The following is a 16641-nucleotide window of genomic DNA, read 5'->3' as shown; positions in this document are numbered from 1 at the left end:
CAAAGAAAGTGAAGAGGAACAGGAAGTATTTTTTAAACTAAATGGAAGCTAAATTATGGACCCAAACTACTTGGTTTTGCACAAAGAGCTACCAGTAACTAGCTGTGGCTCTTTGAGCAAATTATTTAACCATGTTCTGCATCAACTTTATGAAATGTTTAAGAGGATCGCGTAAGTTACATAGCAACCTCAGAGTGGTCTGTGAGGACTAAGTGAAATGATACATGTAAAGCATTTGGCATGATGTGTTCAGCATACACTAAGGTTCGGTGTATATTTACAGGGTATATCATAGAGGGTGAAAGTAACTCAAGTAGAGGCTGAGAGGTAGCCAAGAGCATGAGAGATTATCTGATTTCCATTCTGGAAGGATCTCTCCAAGTCTGTAGAAAAGAGAAGTTACTTGACAGAGACATGATTAAGTAATAGGAAGCAATTACTATGCCACACAGCTAGGTGATAGGAGCTTTGATGCAGGTGGTGGCAGTTGTGGGGACATGTTTTAGAGTGAAAAGTGGAATCGATAGGACTTGGACATAAACTGGAAATGAATGTAAAGGAGAAAAAGGTATCAGGATTAGCCAGGAAGGTCTGAGATGAGTTAGAAGGACAGGAAATGCACATACGAACAAAAAATATAAGATAAAAAATCTTACTGCTAAGATAGGAACAAATTGTTAAGTGAGAGCAGAGGAAGGAATATATTGGACCCTTTGCTTTCATCAAGCAGAGAAAAATCTCTCTTCTGTGGGGGAAGTATGCTGATGGATAGAGGGAAAATGATGTTCACTCCATGCTCTTTGTTTTCTTCAGGGAGAGAAGAATATCCTTTTGGTCTGTGGAAGCTTGAAGAATAGAGTGGAGCTTGCTGTGGGGGCGCAGCAGAATAATGTAGCAAGTTGAAATTAAATAATTGAAGTTTCTGGAACTTGAACTTCTGGACGTGTGGATGCCATATTTTATTTTGAATAAAACAACAAAGATATTTGGTATAAGAACACTTTCTACTTTAAGAGTTAGAGTATGTCAGGGCGCCTGGGTGGCTCAGTCAATTAAGTGTCTGCCTTCCACTCAGGTCATGATCCCAGGGTCCTGGGATCAAGGCCCACATTGGGCTCCTTGCTCAGTGGGAGTCTGTTGCCCCTCTCCTCCTGCTGCTCTCCTTGCTAGTTGTCTCTCTTTCTCATCAATAAATTAAAATCTTAAAAAAGAATTAGAGTATACCAACAAAAATCAATAATCAATGCAAATTTCTAAAATAAAAAAAAATTTTTGCTAATAACTTAGCTTTCACTAAGGCTAAAAAAAAGCAGATAGAAGCAAAGGTGAAGATCAAAGCAGAACAAATTTATAGCAAGTGTGTTAGAAAGAGAGAATATTTTAGTTTTATCATCCTAACAGAAATTATCAGATGGATAAAAGCCATGCTATTTAACTATCATGGCTGTAATGGCATTAGCTATATATATATAGCTATAAATATATATTTATATATTTATAGCTATATATTTATATATATTATATATATATATTATATATATATATATATAGTTTCTGAGAATTACCTACTAGGTGCTGGGCTAATGCTTATAGAATACAATAGGACAAGAAGTTCTTTCCATGTTATAAGAAAAAGGACATGCCAAGAAAGATTTTAATACTAATACCAATAGGAACTGGCTGTTTGACCTTGAGCAAGTTAATACATGCCTCTGAACCTCTGTCCCCAACTGTAAAATGGGGTATTAATACCTAACTGTAGAGTATTAAAAGTTACTGGATAACATATATTAGATACTACTGCTTTTACATTTTTTGTTTTTATTTTATTTTGTTTTTAGATACTATGTTTTTAATAATTAGTGGTTATTACAATTATTTGGTCTTCACATTTTATTTTCTATAAGGTTGCATTACAGTCATAGCAGCCAAGTCACATCTTTGGTTCAGAGTGAGCCTACAGTTAATTAAAACTAGAGCTTTTTCGCATGAACTGATACAAATTATTTCTTAAAATTTCTTAGAATTTACTCAAAAATACTTATCACTGATGAATAAAGATGAGCTATAATAATAAACTATAGTTTTATTAAAATGATAAAGTTCTTTGGAGGAAACAAAAGAGAGGAGAGCAAGATCACACAATATTGAGGATAATGAAAAAAATCATACTGTGAGCTCCCTTGTTATAGTTGAATATGCAGACATCTGTTTTCATTTTTTTTTAAAGCTGCGGATTTTTAAAATTGCTTATCTATTTGTTTTATTTCATGAGTTCAGATCTCAATTCTTAAAGAATTTATCCTCTAGAATTTTAGAATTTCAAAATTCTAGTTCATATTGATACCATGAAGATCTATACTGTGAAAGTGAATATTGATCATTTTTAACATTCACTGACTAATAAGTATTTATATTGTAGTATATAAATGCAGTATGTAGTAGTTTCTTACTGATGCCTTAACAAATTATCACACTGACTGACCTAAAACAACACACATTTCCTATCTCACAGTTTTATAGGTTAGAAGGCCAACATGGTGTCAGTGGGGTAAAACTATGGTGACAGTAGGGTTGCCTTCTATGCAGGCTGCTCTGGGGGAGAATCTGCTGTTTCCAGGCTCATCTGGGTTCTTAGAATTCAGTTCCAAGCAGTCACCATTTCATTGCCGGCATTTGTCTAAGAGCCCTCTGCAGTTTCTGGAGGCTGCTCAGATGACCTTCAGCTTCAAAACCAGCACAGGTGGGTAGGTGGGGCCCTTTGTGCTTCCCATTGACTTCCTGTGTGGCTTCATCCCTTCTGTTTATTCTTCTACATTTCTTTGACTTCATCTGGATGAAGTTTTCTGTTTTTGAAGGCTCATGATTGGGTACACCTGGATAATCCTGGATTCTGATAATCTCCCTATGTTAATTTTAAGGTCTGTAACCTTAATTATACCTATAAAGTCCCTTTTGCTATGTAACAGTATTACATGTTCACAGGTTCTGGGGATTAAGGGGTACACATTTTGGGTGGAGACATTATTCTGCCTACCACAAATGTGTATTCTCAGATAGTTGTTGGTGTGAATTTTTGGTGTGCCCAAAGAGCCTTAAATTTTTGTCTAGTAAACAATTAAGAAAAATATATAACATACGTACTGCATTTTCATAAGGAAATTTGTAAATCATACTTATATTAGCTAACATTGTTTTATTTCTTCAATTACCATCAAATTACACATGTTTGGTAACTCCCTTTGAAGTAAATGAGCAACATTTATTCTCAATAAAGCTTCCATTTTAACTAGGCACATTAAATATCATTAGCACAAATTCATTATAAATTACATTCCAGATTTCATACAGGGTTTATTTACCCAGCACTTGTTATATAGGAAAAGTTAACTAAGATAATATTAATATTAGTTTTAGCAAATGCCCTGCAGTTAACTAGATTCTATTTAATATGAGAAGAAATTCTTGCTTTCTTTTGTAATGTTCACAATGGACAAAAATTGAATCAACGTTTAGTTTATACTTACCGATCTAACCATTCTACACTCATTTCCCTTCTGATGATACATACAAATTCAGAAGCAAATTTAAAATAGATGGACTTCAGATTTCAAATTTCAGTGTTTTATGTCATTGATTATGTTAAAAGATACATAAATTCTCTGTAATTACCCAGCTTATCACTACTTTAATGTTACATCTTTTAAAAAGGTAATTTGGGTGTTTGGCATTAGTCTGTGATTCGTATTTTGTCCGAGCACCACAGTCTTGGATATCCCCTGTAGTGATGGATACATTCCTAACAAGGGTCTTTTTATTTTTATTTTTTTTTGGAACTTGGTCATGATTATAATACAGATGACAATCCCTGTCACTCTTTAGGCTGTAGCTTTTCAAGGCAGAGTGGTGCTCCCTGAGCCTTCTTAAGCCCCTGTTTAAATGTAAATTAGAAGAGACCAGTTTACATTACTTATTCCAGGCATCCATATGCAACACCAGATTGAAAAAAAATATTTGTAAGAAGCTATCCCTATATTTATCTTATGACACTCATCACTATGACACGTTAGTGCTTAAGCCGCCAAACTAGAAGCATTTCAATTATCTACCTAAGGGGGAAAAACATCCAGAACAGACACAGCTTTGTCTGTTTCAGAGCTACATTGAGCAAGTAGAGAGCAAGTGACTTTTTAGTGCTCTTGGTCTAATTAGATAGCAGTTTGGTCAAAAGGGTTATTTGCATCTTCTCCTGAATAAGAGAAATTAAATGCCCTTAACCGGATTTTGAAAGGCAGATGGGACCTTACATGGCCTAATATCACCTTTTCTACTGGAGATTTTAATTTTAAAAAAGTTCCATCCTTAGGTAAATGAGAGGACAGTATTACGGGCAGAAGGTAATTATTAGCAGCATTCAAGGGCAAAGAAGAAAGAAAAGTAGCAAGAACCTCCCCTTAGCCTTTTAATGGAAGGTAAAAGAAAGTGGAAGACAAAACAAAACAAAACAAAACAAAAATAAATAAAAGGGGCTTCACCAATGAAAGGAGAAATTTCCTTCCTCTAAATTTCCATTGAGTTTCCTACTTAAACTTTGGTGATTTGGTGTCCTATTAATTTAGCACTTGGCTGTGGAATTTTTTTTTTTATCAGCAGAAGTGCAGTTATGATCCCCAAATGTCATTATCCTTTGAAAACAAAGAAGCTAGAAGAACAGAACACTCTCCTTGTTGGTATTCAATGAATACATAAAGTCTCATTCATATCACCTTCGTAAGATGTCACTTAAACTCCATGGGATCAAATCTCTCTGCTTTTCCCTTTAAGATCTCTGGAATTTTCATTCTTTTGAGACCAACTATTCTCAACTGCAAAATTGGATCAATATTGCTCATTTCATAGGTTTATTTTAATGACTAATTGGGATAATGCTTGTGAAATCTTTTGCATGTTTGTTATCTAAGTGCTCAATAAACAAACATGCTATTATTTATTTCACTTGATCCTCATGGCAAACCTGTGAAGCAGGTAAGGAAGGCATTGTTATTATCATTTCACAGTTGAAGAAGCTGAGACAGGACCAGTTGGAGGATTTCTTGGACACAACAGAGTGTCCATAATTCTTTCCACTATTCAGTGCTGCTTCTTAGCCATGTAGCTGCCCATCTAGACATGAAAGAGTCATAATTTAGGGTATCTTCTTCTATTTTTAACATTTATTTATTTATTTGAGAGATAGAATATGGAGGGAAGGGGCTGAGGGAGAGAATCTTAAGCAGACTTTGAACTCGGTGCGGAGCCCCAGGCAGGGCTCCATCCCATGACTCTGAGATCATGACCTGAGCTGAAACCAAGAGTCGGTCACCTGTACCATTCAGGCACCCCTAGAGTATCTTCTTCATTTGAAGATATGCAGTAACCTGTTACATGCACAGCACGCTGCTACACACACCGAAGGAAACAGAGAAACTACTTTTTACACTTCCTGTTCAATAGACAACAGGTCTGTGCTACTTGGTTCCTGGTCCTTCTTGGCTCAGAGCGTCGGGCATGAATATAATGCTACCCATAGCATACGTTCCTTTACACGTTAAGGACTTGGCACTGGAGATGGCTTCCTTCTCTATTTGATAATCACTTCTCATTGCCCATTATTTCCCTCTTCCTTTTCTTTTTCATCTAATAGACTTTTATTGGAACACAAGCAGTTAAGCCTGACATCTCTTGTAGGTAGATGCATTATTTACTCAATGTGTTTAGTGTCTAAAGAAGAGAATTTTTTTAAGTGATGGGTTAAATTAAGGGGATTATAGATGGCTGTCTGGTAAAATTTTTCTTCTATAGTTTTTACAACACTTACAAGAAGCTAGTATTGTCTTTTGAGTGACACGAGGAGATAGAAGTTCCCTGCAACCTGAGTACAACATAAGGATATAGGGAATAAACAGGTAGATTGAATTAAATGTTTGCATGTTGGAGTTTGTGTGTGTTTGTGTGTGTGTATGTGTGTGTGTGCGTGTGTGTGTGAGAGAGAGAGAGAGAGAGAATTAGGTGAATTAGGGCAGAAGGGATTAAGAGTGGGAGAAAGAATAAAATCAAGATAAAATGGCTCACATAAAGAATCCAAATGCTCCAAAACCCTAAGCCCTGATTGCGGTCAGAATCCAAAAGAGCACACGCTTTTTGTGTCCCTAGCTGTGCTTTTTCTTGCCCTGCTTATCATTCCCCTACCATTCCATTAGATCTGGTTTAAATCTGTTGTGTAATGAGACAACTCTACTGAGCTATATTTTTTCCTCCAGTTTTGTTTCAGTACGAGTTCTATGTAACTGGAAAAATCTGTTTGGAGGCAAATAGCATGACCCATAGCATGAGAATATTTCTGAATGATAAAGAACCAGATTTGTTAGAGCAAATTCCAACAGCTATTTTTTTCTGAATTGGTTCCTTAGACCTCAGTCTTAAAACATTTATCTATTTGCCAAGAGACAGGGCGAGTTGTCTTCTTTTTCTCCCCCTTTTTTTTTTTTTCAAATTGAAATTGTAGAGGAGTAAGACAAAATATCTAAAGTGCCCATTCACCATATAAAATGGGAACAAAAATAATCAAACCCTTTTGAGATATACCTCTGCAAATTATTGTGACAAGCACATGAGATTGTCTTTGTTCCTAATTCTAGATGTCTACTATGTTTTACAATCCAAAAAATCAGCCAGAACACGATGTGCTACTTTGTCATGATATCTCCATGGGATTCTAGGTAAGATTTTCCTTTCATGACAAATTGTGACCCTATGTCTGGATTTTAGAGTTGGAAGATGTCTTCTACACCACCTGGTTTAACCCCTATTTAATAGATAACATTAACAAAATCATGCAGAGACATGGTAACTTGCCTCATTTTGCACAGCAAGTTAGTAAAAAGTCCTGAATAAAGTTAAGTTTCCTGAACAAATTTAAGTTTCCAGCAGTCTTACATATTTGAAAAATCTAGGCATTTTTGAGGGTAAAAACAATAAACAATCCTAAGATTATTGTTGAATGAATGACAATGCAGATGCTCTAATTTGACTCATCTGACAACAGAAGCAATCCAACTACTCTTTTCAGACCTCAGTGATGAGTGGCTTTCTGATAATCCAGTTCTTTCAGCTGTACCTACCCAACATGCCTCTTTATGGTGAATGTCACCTCACAGCTGAAGCAAGTTTATGGGGCACTGCAGTTCCCCGGGCGTTCTTTGTTCAGTGGAGAACCAGAGAACTTCAGTCTCGGGGACTGTGAATCCACCAGCTTTCATCAGTCTGAAATGCATTTTAAATCAGTGTCAGACTGGCTGCAAAATTTATGTCGCCAACTTCATAGTAACTCCAGCTGTCCCACAGTCCTGTGAGTACCTATACTAATTACGTATGGTAAAACATAAGAAATGAGCAAAAGCAATGATCTTATGCTATGTTTGAAAAGAGAGATGAAAATGCAAAATCAGAAACAATAATCCTAATCAGTGCCACAGAGAAAAAAACCTTCTGAGTATATATTATGATGGATGTAAAGAAAATATATACATATAGAAGCTTTATGTTACTGTACACCCCAAAGTGAAGCTATTAAATGTTGGTGTCTCCCCTTGAGAATGCTGAAAACCTTTCATTTTCTTTTGTCTGGTATTTCTGAAGCCATCTTTTCTCACATCTGAGTTTGGTTAGTCACTATTTCAAACATTATTATACTGAAAACGTTATTATACTAGAAATTCAAATAAAATGATTTTGCCTTTAGGTCTCAGATTCCACACAGGATTCTTTAATTATTAGTGAAGAAGGTTTGATTTTTTCCATATTGAAACCAGTCTCCTTAGTACTTCTAGAACTAAAGTATTTTTGGTTTTAATTTCATGTCACTAATGTAGTCATCAGAACTGGTACATTTTGTTCTTCGTAATTTCTCTGATTGGCGATTACCTGCCCAGAAGTGATAAAGTACTTCATGAAGTAGTGCTTATCAACAATTTGTCAGATTTTACAATTTTACTAAGTATGGTTTTGCTATGTTGACAAATTTGGACACGACTTGAGGCCCAATAATGTCCATTGCCTAATCCGCATTGCTGAGAAAGTTTGGTGTGTTGGAAGATGCTTTAATATTGTCCCAAGTGAAAGGGAAAAACAAATGCTGTTTATAACCAGAGGAGAAAGTACTAAATAAATAAATCAAGAGGAAAAAGAAAACTATCTGAGAAAACTATCTGAGAAAACTATCTGAGAAAGGGGGTGGAAGCCAAGTTTCATCTCTCTCAGTCAGTTGCTTGGGAGACAAAGGGAGGGAAGTGGGCAAGGGAGTTTTGTTCCAAACGCCAAGAAGCAACAGAGGGCAGTAGTTAAACATGTAGGTGTGGAGCCCTAATTCCTGGGTTTAAAGCTTATTTTTTAAACACTTCTGCTGTGGAAATAATGGCACACTGCTTAATCTAAGCCTCAGTTACTTACTTCTGAAATGGGGCTAACAATAGCACCTACCTCATAAATCCATTGGGAAGATTCCATGAGATACATCCTGTCTTGATCCTTAGTCCAGGGCATGACCCACTCTAAATGTTAGTTGTTACTGTTATTAAATCTCTGGAGTTTGGTGTGGTTTTGTACAGGGGAACTCTAAGGAAAACTGTAGAGCTAGAGCCAAAGAATATAAAATTAGTTTTGTTGATAAAAGAGATTTGATAAGACATATATGCTACCATAGCTACAATGTAAACTTGCTGGAAATAGCTTTGAAAGAGTGTGGGATTGCGACAGCCGATTTTAAGTTGGAAGAAAAGCAGAGTTATTATTTTTTTAGGTCCAAATAGAATTGCCTAATGGATTCCATACATTAGTAATGTAAGACTATATGCCTGACTGACTTTCCCTGGCTCCATCTGAAGGGAGAGGAGTGAGAGATCCAGTAGAAGGTGACTTGGCATACAGAGCAGCACAACCTTATGCTCATTGTCTCCAGAGATCTTGGTGGACGAAGAGTTGCAGAAGTTTCTGGAAAAGAGACAACAAGTTTTTGTCCATTCCTCTTAGGCCAGAAAAATCTTGAGGCCATGATTCATCACCAGAGTAGGCTTAATTTAAAAGCAACTTTGAATTCCTTAGCTGTGGTGGTTAAACTGTTTTGTGGAAACTAAGTGGTAATATTCAGGGACATTTACAACAGGGATAGATGGGCAGATTTCTTTATGGTTTACAGTTTCTGTATCTTTAAAATGATTATAATCAGAGTTTTTTCCCTGGCATGTTATGAGAATTAAAAGATATTGTTGAAGCTACCTAATGCAATATTTGGTACACAGTAATTGTGGTACAATTGTTAATTTCCTCTCCTTCATCTATTTGTTTAGAATTTCTTCAGGATTCCTCTAGATACTTTCTTGCTTCTACCCTGTGGTGACATCCAGCTGAGAGCATGATGCCTTCTCATTTGTCCTTAAATATTTAGCTGATAACCTATTGCTTTTCCTTGGACATTTTACATTTCCTTTGTCTACTTCCTTGGTCCTGTGACAGATGTCCTTTTTGCTTCTCTTTTGTGCTTGATATGTTTTGTTGGCTCCTCTACATTCATTTGCCTTCTTCTCACCTCTGCTCTGCTTTAGTTATCGGCTGCATCAATGGCCCCCATTGATGGTTTTCTGGGTTCTGTATGAGTTTGGCCATGGGAGGTAAGGGTGCTGTTGGAGATCCTTGAGGGCATGTGATGACTAGTTGACCCGTAAACTGGATCCCAGTGATCAGAAGCACCCTACCCCCTCCTCTGTCCTTGGAACATATATTCTGCTTTCTTTCCCTGTTCCCAGAAGCTGCCCCAAGGAGATAATGATGTGGTATTGAATACCAGGAGGGTGTATGTGACTGAATCCAGTTAAGGGCTCTACATAAACTTTCAAGATTCGGTAGGTGGGTGTGAAGATCTATTCTCTTATGGCTGCCTAAGCCAAACAGATTGTATAAGTTCCCTTGCTTATTAAACCTGCCATCTACCAATCAGGTGTGGTCTACCTTTTTGTTTGTTTGTTTGTTTATTTGTTTGTTTTGTTTTGTTTTGTTTTGTCTCTTTTACCCTCTGGAAATAGGGACTAGTGTTAGAGTACATGAGGGGAGCTTCTGAGGAAGTTGTGACCAACAAAGGGAAAAATGATTATGAGGAGCTTATTTCCTCAGTTCCCTTCCTATGGAGTCACCAGACTGGTTGCATCAGGTTAGGTGGTTTTCTCCACATGGTTCTGTTTCCTCTTTTGGGCAAATACCTTCTCTCCACTTCCCATCAGACCTAGGGGATAGCTCCTTACTGTTACTATAAGATCTTTATAAATATCTCCCTTTTAAATTCTTCTCTAATTACCCAGTTTGAACATGCTATCTCTTTCCAGTGAGGATGCTTGGAAGGATTTACAGCCTCTGCTCTTGTACTCCACCACTCTTGATCTTTTTTTTCTCTATATTAATATAAGCACCTATCTTACATCTAGAAAATTTCAAATTTATAAGAAAATCAAAGCACATTTAAATAATACATGTCTCAATATAGATCACTCAGGTTTCTAGATTTCACTGGTCTCATTATTAGGTGCCTGTGCGGATAAGTGTCTAATCTGTAAGTACATTTTTCATGTCTTAATATATAAACTGGAACCTGGCTAATGAAATAATATTTTGGAGTTTGATATAAAATGCTTTTCTTTCAAGATCTCTTGTTTAGAAAGTAGTGGCTAACTGTAAATGGACTTTCTAAGTATAATACTTTCAGTTACGGACCTCCAGGATAGAATTACAGCGAGGTTTCATGTTTGATGTGTATTTGTTTAACTATACATTTATATCACTAATCCAAACACTAGATTAAAGGATAGGTCATTTCAGTTAATTGTAAATGGAATTTGTTATTGTTTTACTTTTTTTTGTTACTTAAAACTTCCAAAGATCTGAAATCAACACCGGAATAGAAATGTATTCAAGAACATAAAACATACAAAGAAAGGAGGTTTATTAGAAATTAAATGTACTCTTTAATTAGGTCTGGTGTTCACATCTGAGGAAAATCAAATGGCCTTTAGCAAATATTTTACAAGCATGGTTTTTGTATAAGGAAAGGTAGGTGACATAATGATCAATTATGAGACTGACATGCTATTTTCTTTTATCTTTGGCTGCTCTGCTAAAATTCAAAGTACTGGGTTATACTACAGCACATCTTTTAGGAGCCCTATTAGATGTGTATTTTATTTGCTAATTAGTGTTGGTAGTTCCTCATTTTGTAGCCAATAGGGCACTAGGCATTGGATCAGAAAGATATCTGACATGCATTGACATATACCCTTATAAAGCAAAAACTAAATTTATTGTATTTTCTGTTTTTATAGAGTAAAATTTTTTTTCTTTGATTTGTATGTTTTCTATGGAAAAGATAAATGTTAAAACAGAGTCTGACACTCTGGTGTACAAAGAACTGTATGTCCTTGCTTGTATGATCTCTAATAACCTCAATATAACAAACTTAGGTAGAATTTCACAAAGGTTGTCCAAAGGCTTATAAGTGCGTACCGCATATGTAATGTGATATTTGTGTTAATCAGTTATGTATTAAATTAATGTAACATATATGTGATACGTTATGCACGCATATGTATCCTATTTATTGATTTATTCAGCAAATATGTATTGAGAATCTCTGATCTTCTGGGCTCTAGAGCTGCAGCAGTGAGTTAGTTCAACATGGTCTCTGCTCTCATGAGCATTATGTATAATTAAGCGTTTGCTGTAGATGTGAACAGTTTTCTCCACAAAGAATGCGACCACTTAGGACAATTTAAAGACAGCAGTGGAAAAACAGAAGAACTCGTGTTAGTTGAGGCCTTTTTAAACAATGGAGTGCCTCTTACGTTTAGAAAGAAACTTAGCTCAAATAAATTTAAATACCATGTCTCAGGGCTTCTTCCCCCGCCCCTCCATTCCTATTTTGAGTCAATATCATTCTCTCCTGTTACCAAAAGTTCTCCTTTCCTCGGATCCTTAATTTATAATTCAAAAAATAGATTTCAGCTGCGCTGTTAATGTTATTACCATCTATTATATTATATGGCTTAACTCTGTTTAGATGTCACTAAATATCTTTGAAATATTTAGTTTCCACATATTTCTTTATTTTTCCTAGAAATAATGGCCTTTTTAGGTTGCCAGGGAAAAATGGTTTCATTTTCTAAATACCATTACCTGGCTGTTAGATTTAAATTTTATGTACAGTTTACAGATTAAAACAAACAGGGGTGCCTGGGTGGTTCAGTTGGTTAAGTGTCTGCCTTTGGCTCAGGTCATGATCCCAGGGTCCTGGGATCAAGTCCTGCATTGGGTACCCCACTCAGCAGGGATCCTACCCTCTCCCTTTGCTCCCCACTCATGCTTCCTCTCTCTCTCAAATAAATAAAATCTTTTAAAACAAAATGAAAGAAACAAACAGTGAATTAACTGAATAACCCATTGTCCACTGTTACACATGTAGGAGGTGCCCAAATAGGACCTGAGCAAGGTATGCACGGTGACAAGCTTGCAGAGGGCAATTCATGGGCCCTCCTGACCTCCCAAGACATTGTCAAAGATTTTATTAATTTTACAACCATTATAAAAAGAAATGAAAAAACAATAATGGTAATGTAACAATTATTATAATGTGATAAGGAAAATAAAAAAAATAAATTTTTAATGGCACAATAAAAGGAAAACATGGTAGAAAAATGTAATAGGACTACATACGATATAACCATAACCATACATTTAAAAAGGCATTAAATTGCAACTCTTCCCAGCATGGTCACCCAAGTCGAATATCATGAAATGGCTAATGGTTCACTTGATACTTCCCAAAGTTTAGAGAGCAGCAGGGGTAGAAAAATTCATTTGTCATTTGAGCCTTTATGAACGACTAAGAGAATTACGTTCTCCTCCACATTCATTGTGCAGTGGCAGGAAGAGTGGGAGGCACATGGTAGAGGTCTGACATCCAGCCCAAGAACTGAAAGATGTGCAGCTGTTGGTGAAGGAAGGGAATGTTGTCATTTAGTGTTGGCGGAGAAACACTATCTTCTGGAAGGGAAGACAGGATCCTGGCAGGAAAGAATTTTAGATCACATAATATTGAAATCACTGATGCTGAAAATAGTACAGAAGTCCCCTTGAGTCTGTTAGGTAGTAATGAGCCCCACATTGGTTCTCCCCATTCCTCATGCCTACTTTGCAAAACCACAGTGCTCCAAGTAAAAAGTTGGTTATCAAATGTGGCTGTGCATTACCATTCACAAGTAGGGGATAACAGATTTCCTCTAAAATAATTTTGCTTCACTAACCCAAGAGATTGATTTGAAAAACTTTACAGGAAAAAAAAAGAAGTTATAGGATATGATTTATAAACACTTTAACAGAATTTTCATAAAGCCTTTAAAGATTAAACAGTGGAAGAGGATCAGAGGTTGAAAGTACTATTAGGGGTTTAAAAAACATTTCTTGAAGGAGAAACAAAGAGTAAGATGTTATGGGCCACTGTGTATGTGATGCAAGGTAAATGGATACTCTGAAGACGGACTGTACTGTGAGTAGAGTGGTTCAGTTTATTTATGATCTGGGAGCAGGTGATGGGGAGAGAAGAAGAGAGGAAGGGATGAATTGCAAAATCTGCTAGTGATAAAAGACTGTTTAGATGGAGGATTGGTAAGAGCCCAGAACCTAATTTCAGATTTAAAAGACATTTTTTTTATTTTATTTTTTAATTTTTTAAAAGATTTTATTTATTTATTCATGAGAGACACACAGAGAGAGGCAGAGACACAGGCAGAGGGAGAAGCAGGCTCCATGCAGGGAGCCTGACGTGGGATTCGATCCCGGGTCTCCAGGATCACGCCCTGGGCCAAAGGCCGGTGCTAAACCACTGAGCCACCCAGGGATCCCATAAAAGACATTTTTTTTTAATTCCTAAAATGTGTAAAGAATTCAAGAATTTAAGAATTCTTCAGAGTGCATACACATAAGAATAATTTTACGCTTACCTCATTTGGTAGTTATTATATTCAATCTCAAATAGGCCAGGGTTTCAGTCACTGGCCAAGACATTTCTGTAAAGTTTGGGAGGTGCAGAAATCCTTGGAAGGTATTTTACTGGGTGCTTTAAATGTAATATAGAAAGCATTAGCAAGGAGAAATTATAAAAATTATAACCCCATAACCCTTTCAATTTTAGAATGAGTTATCTGTATATTAAGTGCTGATGGTGTAAGTTAAAAGTACATAGAGCTTAAATATATGAGGAGGGCACAGAATGAGTACCCTTATTTTTCATTCTTTCTGGCCACTTTCAGGCATAATACAGATCAATTAACTTTCTAATCCATTAATAAGGACAGGTTCTCATCTGAATGTGCTCCAATGAGTCTAAAAATATCGCAGTTCAAGACTGCAGTGGTTTTGTATTTTTCCTATTTGTGTCCATTCACAATTTACTGCAGAAATCAAGTCATATCATATCCAGGTATAGCCCTTGTGTAACTGTACTCGAGGGGGTAAACTTTGTACATCTTCTTGGAAAAAAAAAAAAAGCATTGTTTTTGTGATTGTGTGCTTTCTGACATTGGAGAATTTATCCAGAAGATAGTAAAAAAAATAAAAATAAAAATAAAAAAGCTGCACAGGTTACAGGGTGTCTTTTTTTATGTGTATTTTTTTATAATAAATTTATTTTTTATTGGTGTTCAATTTGCCAACATACAGAATAACACCCAGTGCTCCAGGGTGTCTACTGAAGACGTAATGCAACAATGGAGTGTGAAATATGCTGGAATCTAGAAGGATCACTGGCTGAATGTGAGCCTTGCAATGTCCGCCACACGCAAGGACTAACTTCTGAAAATAAAGTACTTGTATCCATTAGAAAAACCATGGTAATGTACTAACATTGTGGAATTGTCGAATTAAACAGTGTTATTATGAACAAATGATGAAAGGATTCTCTAATGTGCAACTTCTTGGGCATTTCTGCCAGTTGTTATGAAAGAGAAACTTGAAGAAATCATGTGATACTCTTTGAAAATGTAAATAAATTTTTTAAAAAGGAAATAAATAAAGAGAGAGAGAGAGAAGAAAGCTAGGAGGGAAGAAAAAGCTAGGGACTAGTACTTTTTAAGATTTAAGTTTAGGAGCTAAGCCTTGTCAGTTTTTATTGCTTAATAAGATTGAAGAAATAGGTGGCAAGTATAGATGGTAAAGAGACCATATTCTGGATACAACCCTAACAGCCTTCAGATTGTATATCTTTTTCATGATACCCTTTTTCCCCCTTACCTGACACTCTCTCAGAGGATTTAGTCCAGTGTTTCAAGTTTAACTTGCATCTATGTCCTGACGACGTCTAAATAAATATCTCCCGCCTCAGTATCTCTCAGAAGCTCCAGTTCGGAATTTGACTGGACATGTGCACCCAGACCTTTTAAAGGCATCCTACACCTAACCTGTTTGTCGCTTTCCCATTCCCTGTATTTCAAAGCTTCCCTGTGTTCATTATTGTAATTAATGCACCTGCCATACACCCAGTCGCCCAAGCTAAAAGTATTGAAGTCAAGCTTAACCCCTCTCCTTTCATCGTTCGCTAAATCCAATTTATCAGCAAATCTCTTAAATTCTGTTTTCATAAAAGTTTACCAAGCCTACTCTTTCCATTTTTTTTTTCTGGTGACATTGTTCTAGAGACCTTTATCATTTATTTTCTAGACAATTGCCATAGTTTCCAGTTAACTATATTGAGTCTCTGTCTTTCTTAGGTCTGTGTTCCACATTACTCCCAGGAATATTTCTTAAACAGACACATACATGTCTCTACCCATTCTTTGCAAAAACCTTTCATGGTTCTTAAATTACTAAAGAAGTAGTCCAAAATCCTTAGCTTGTACTATACACTCCAGGAACATTGGAGTCAGTGGTTATTTCATGAGAAAGGAATGATTTTATGCCTCACTTTCTTGCTCTAGAATTTTTCTCTGCTTAAAATTACCCTCTGTCTAATCTCTTCATATGAACTTGTAAAACTTATGGTTATCTTTTAACTCCTAAACCAAATACCACCTCTTCTGTCAGACTTTTCCCGACTCTTAGAGTTCTTTATTCTTCTGTACTCACTTAATTTGCTTAATACCTTTGTTAAAACATGAACCAAATTATATTAGAGGTTGTTTTTGTTTGTTTAGATTCTGTGTATAGTCTTCTCTGTTCCATTATTTCCCCTTGATTTGTTCTTTTAACCCTGTTCTCGTCCTTTTGTGACATTCTGAGATCTTTGAAGTCAAGGACCTTTGTATAACTAGTGCCAAGCACAGAACTAAACATGCAGCAGGGCCTCAGTAAAGGTAAAATGAGTGAACCAAATAATCTTAGAATGAGAGAGAGACATGAAAATAGGTACCTTAAGAGATTTGAGCAGGCACTGCAGACTATGGAGAAATAAAAATTAATGAATAGAATGAGTAAAATAATTTCTGACTAATACTGAAGTTCAACCGAGACCAGAAACCTTTATTGTGGGTGTAATCAGTGCTGGAGTCTGTGTGGCAGAACAAAAAGGGAAGA

General features: G+C 36.2%; 1 long non-coding RNA gene across 12 annotated transcripts in view; it reads left to right on the top strand.

The window, feature by feature from the left end:
* Positions 1-14941, top strand: part of LOC111096433 — a 217399-nt gene extending 202458 nt beyond the window's left edge. For 5 of the 12 annotated variants that reach the window (XR_005361370.1, XR_005361361.1, XR_005361371.1 and 2 more), the window contains exons 3-6: positions 814-989; positions 2590-2743; positions 6678-6758; positions 14794-14935. This is a non-coding gene — a long non-coding RNA (uncharacterized LOC111096433). Of the gene's footprint in view, positions 1-813; positions 990-2589; positions 2744-6677; positions 6759-7141; positions 7388-14793 lie in introns of all 12 variants that reach the window. The other 7 variants (XR_005361366.1, XR_005361368.1, XR_005361363.1 and 4 more) reach the window with 4 other exon arrangements.
* The last annotated feature ends 1700 nt before the right edge of the window (positions 14942-16641 follow it).

This window comes from Canis lupus, chromosome 6 (assembly GCF_011100685.1).
Source record: "Canis lupus familiaris isolate Mischka breed German Shepherd chromosome 6, alternate assembly UU_Cfam_GSD_1.0, whole genome shotgun sequence".
Lineage (NCBI taxonomy): Eukaryota > Metazoa > Chordata > Mammalia > Carnivora > Canidae > Canis > Canis lupus.
This window is presented reverse-complemented; position numbering and strand designations above follow the sequence as displayed.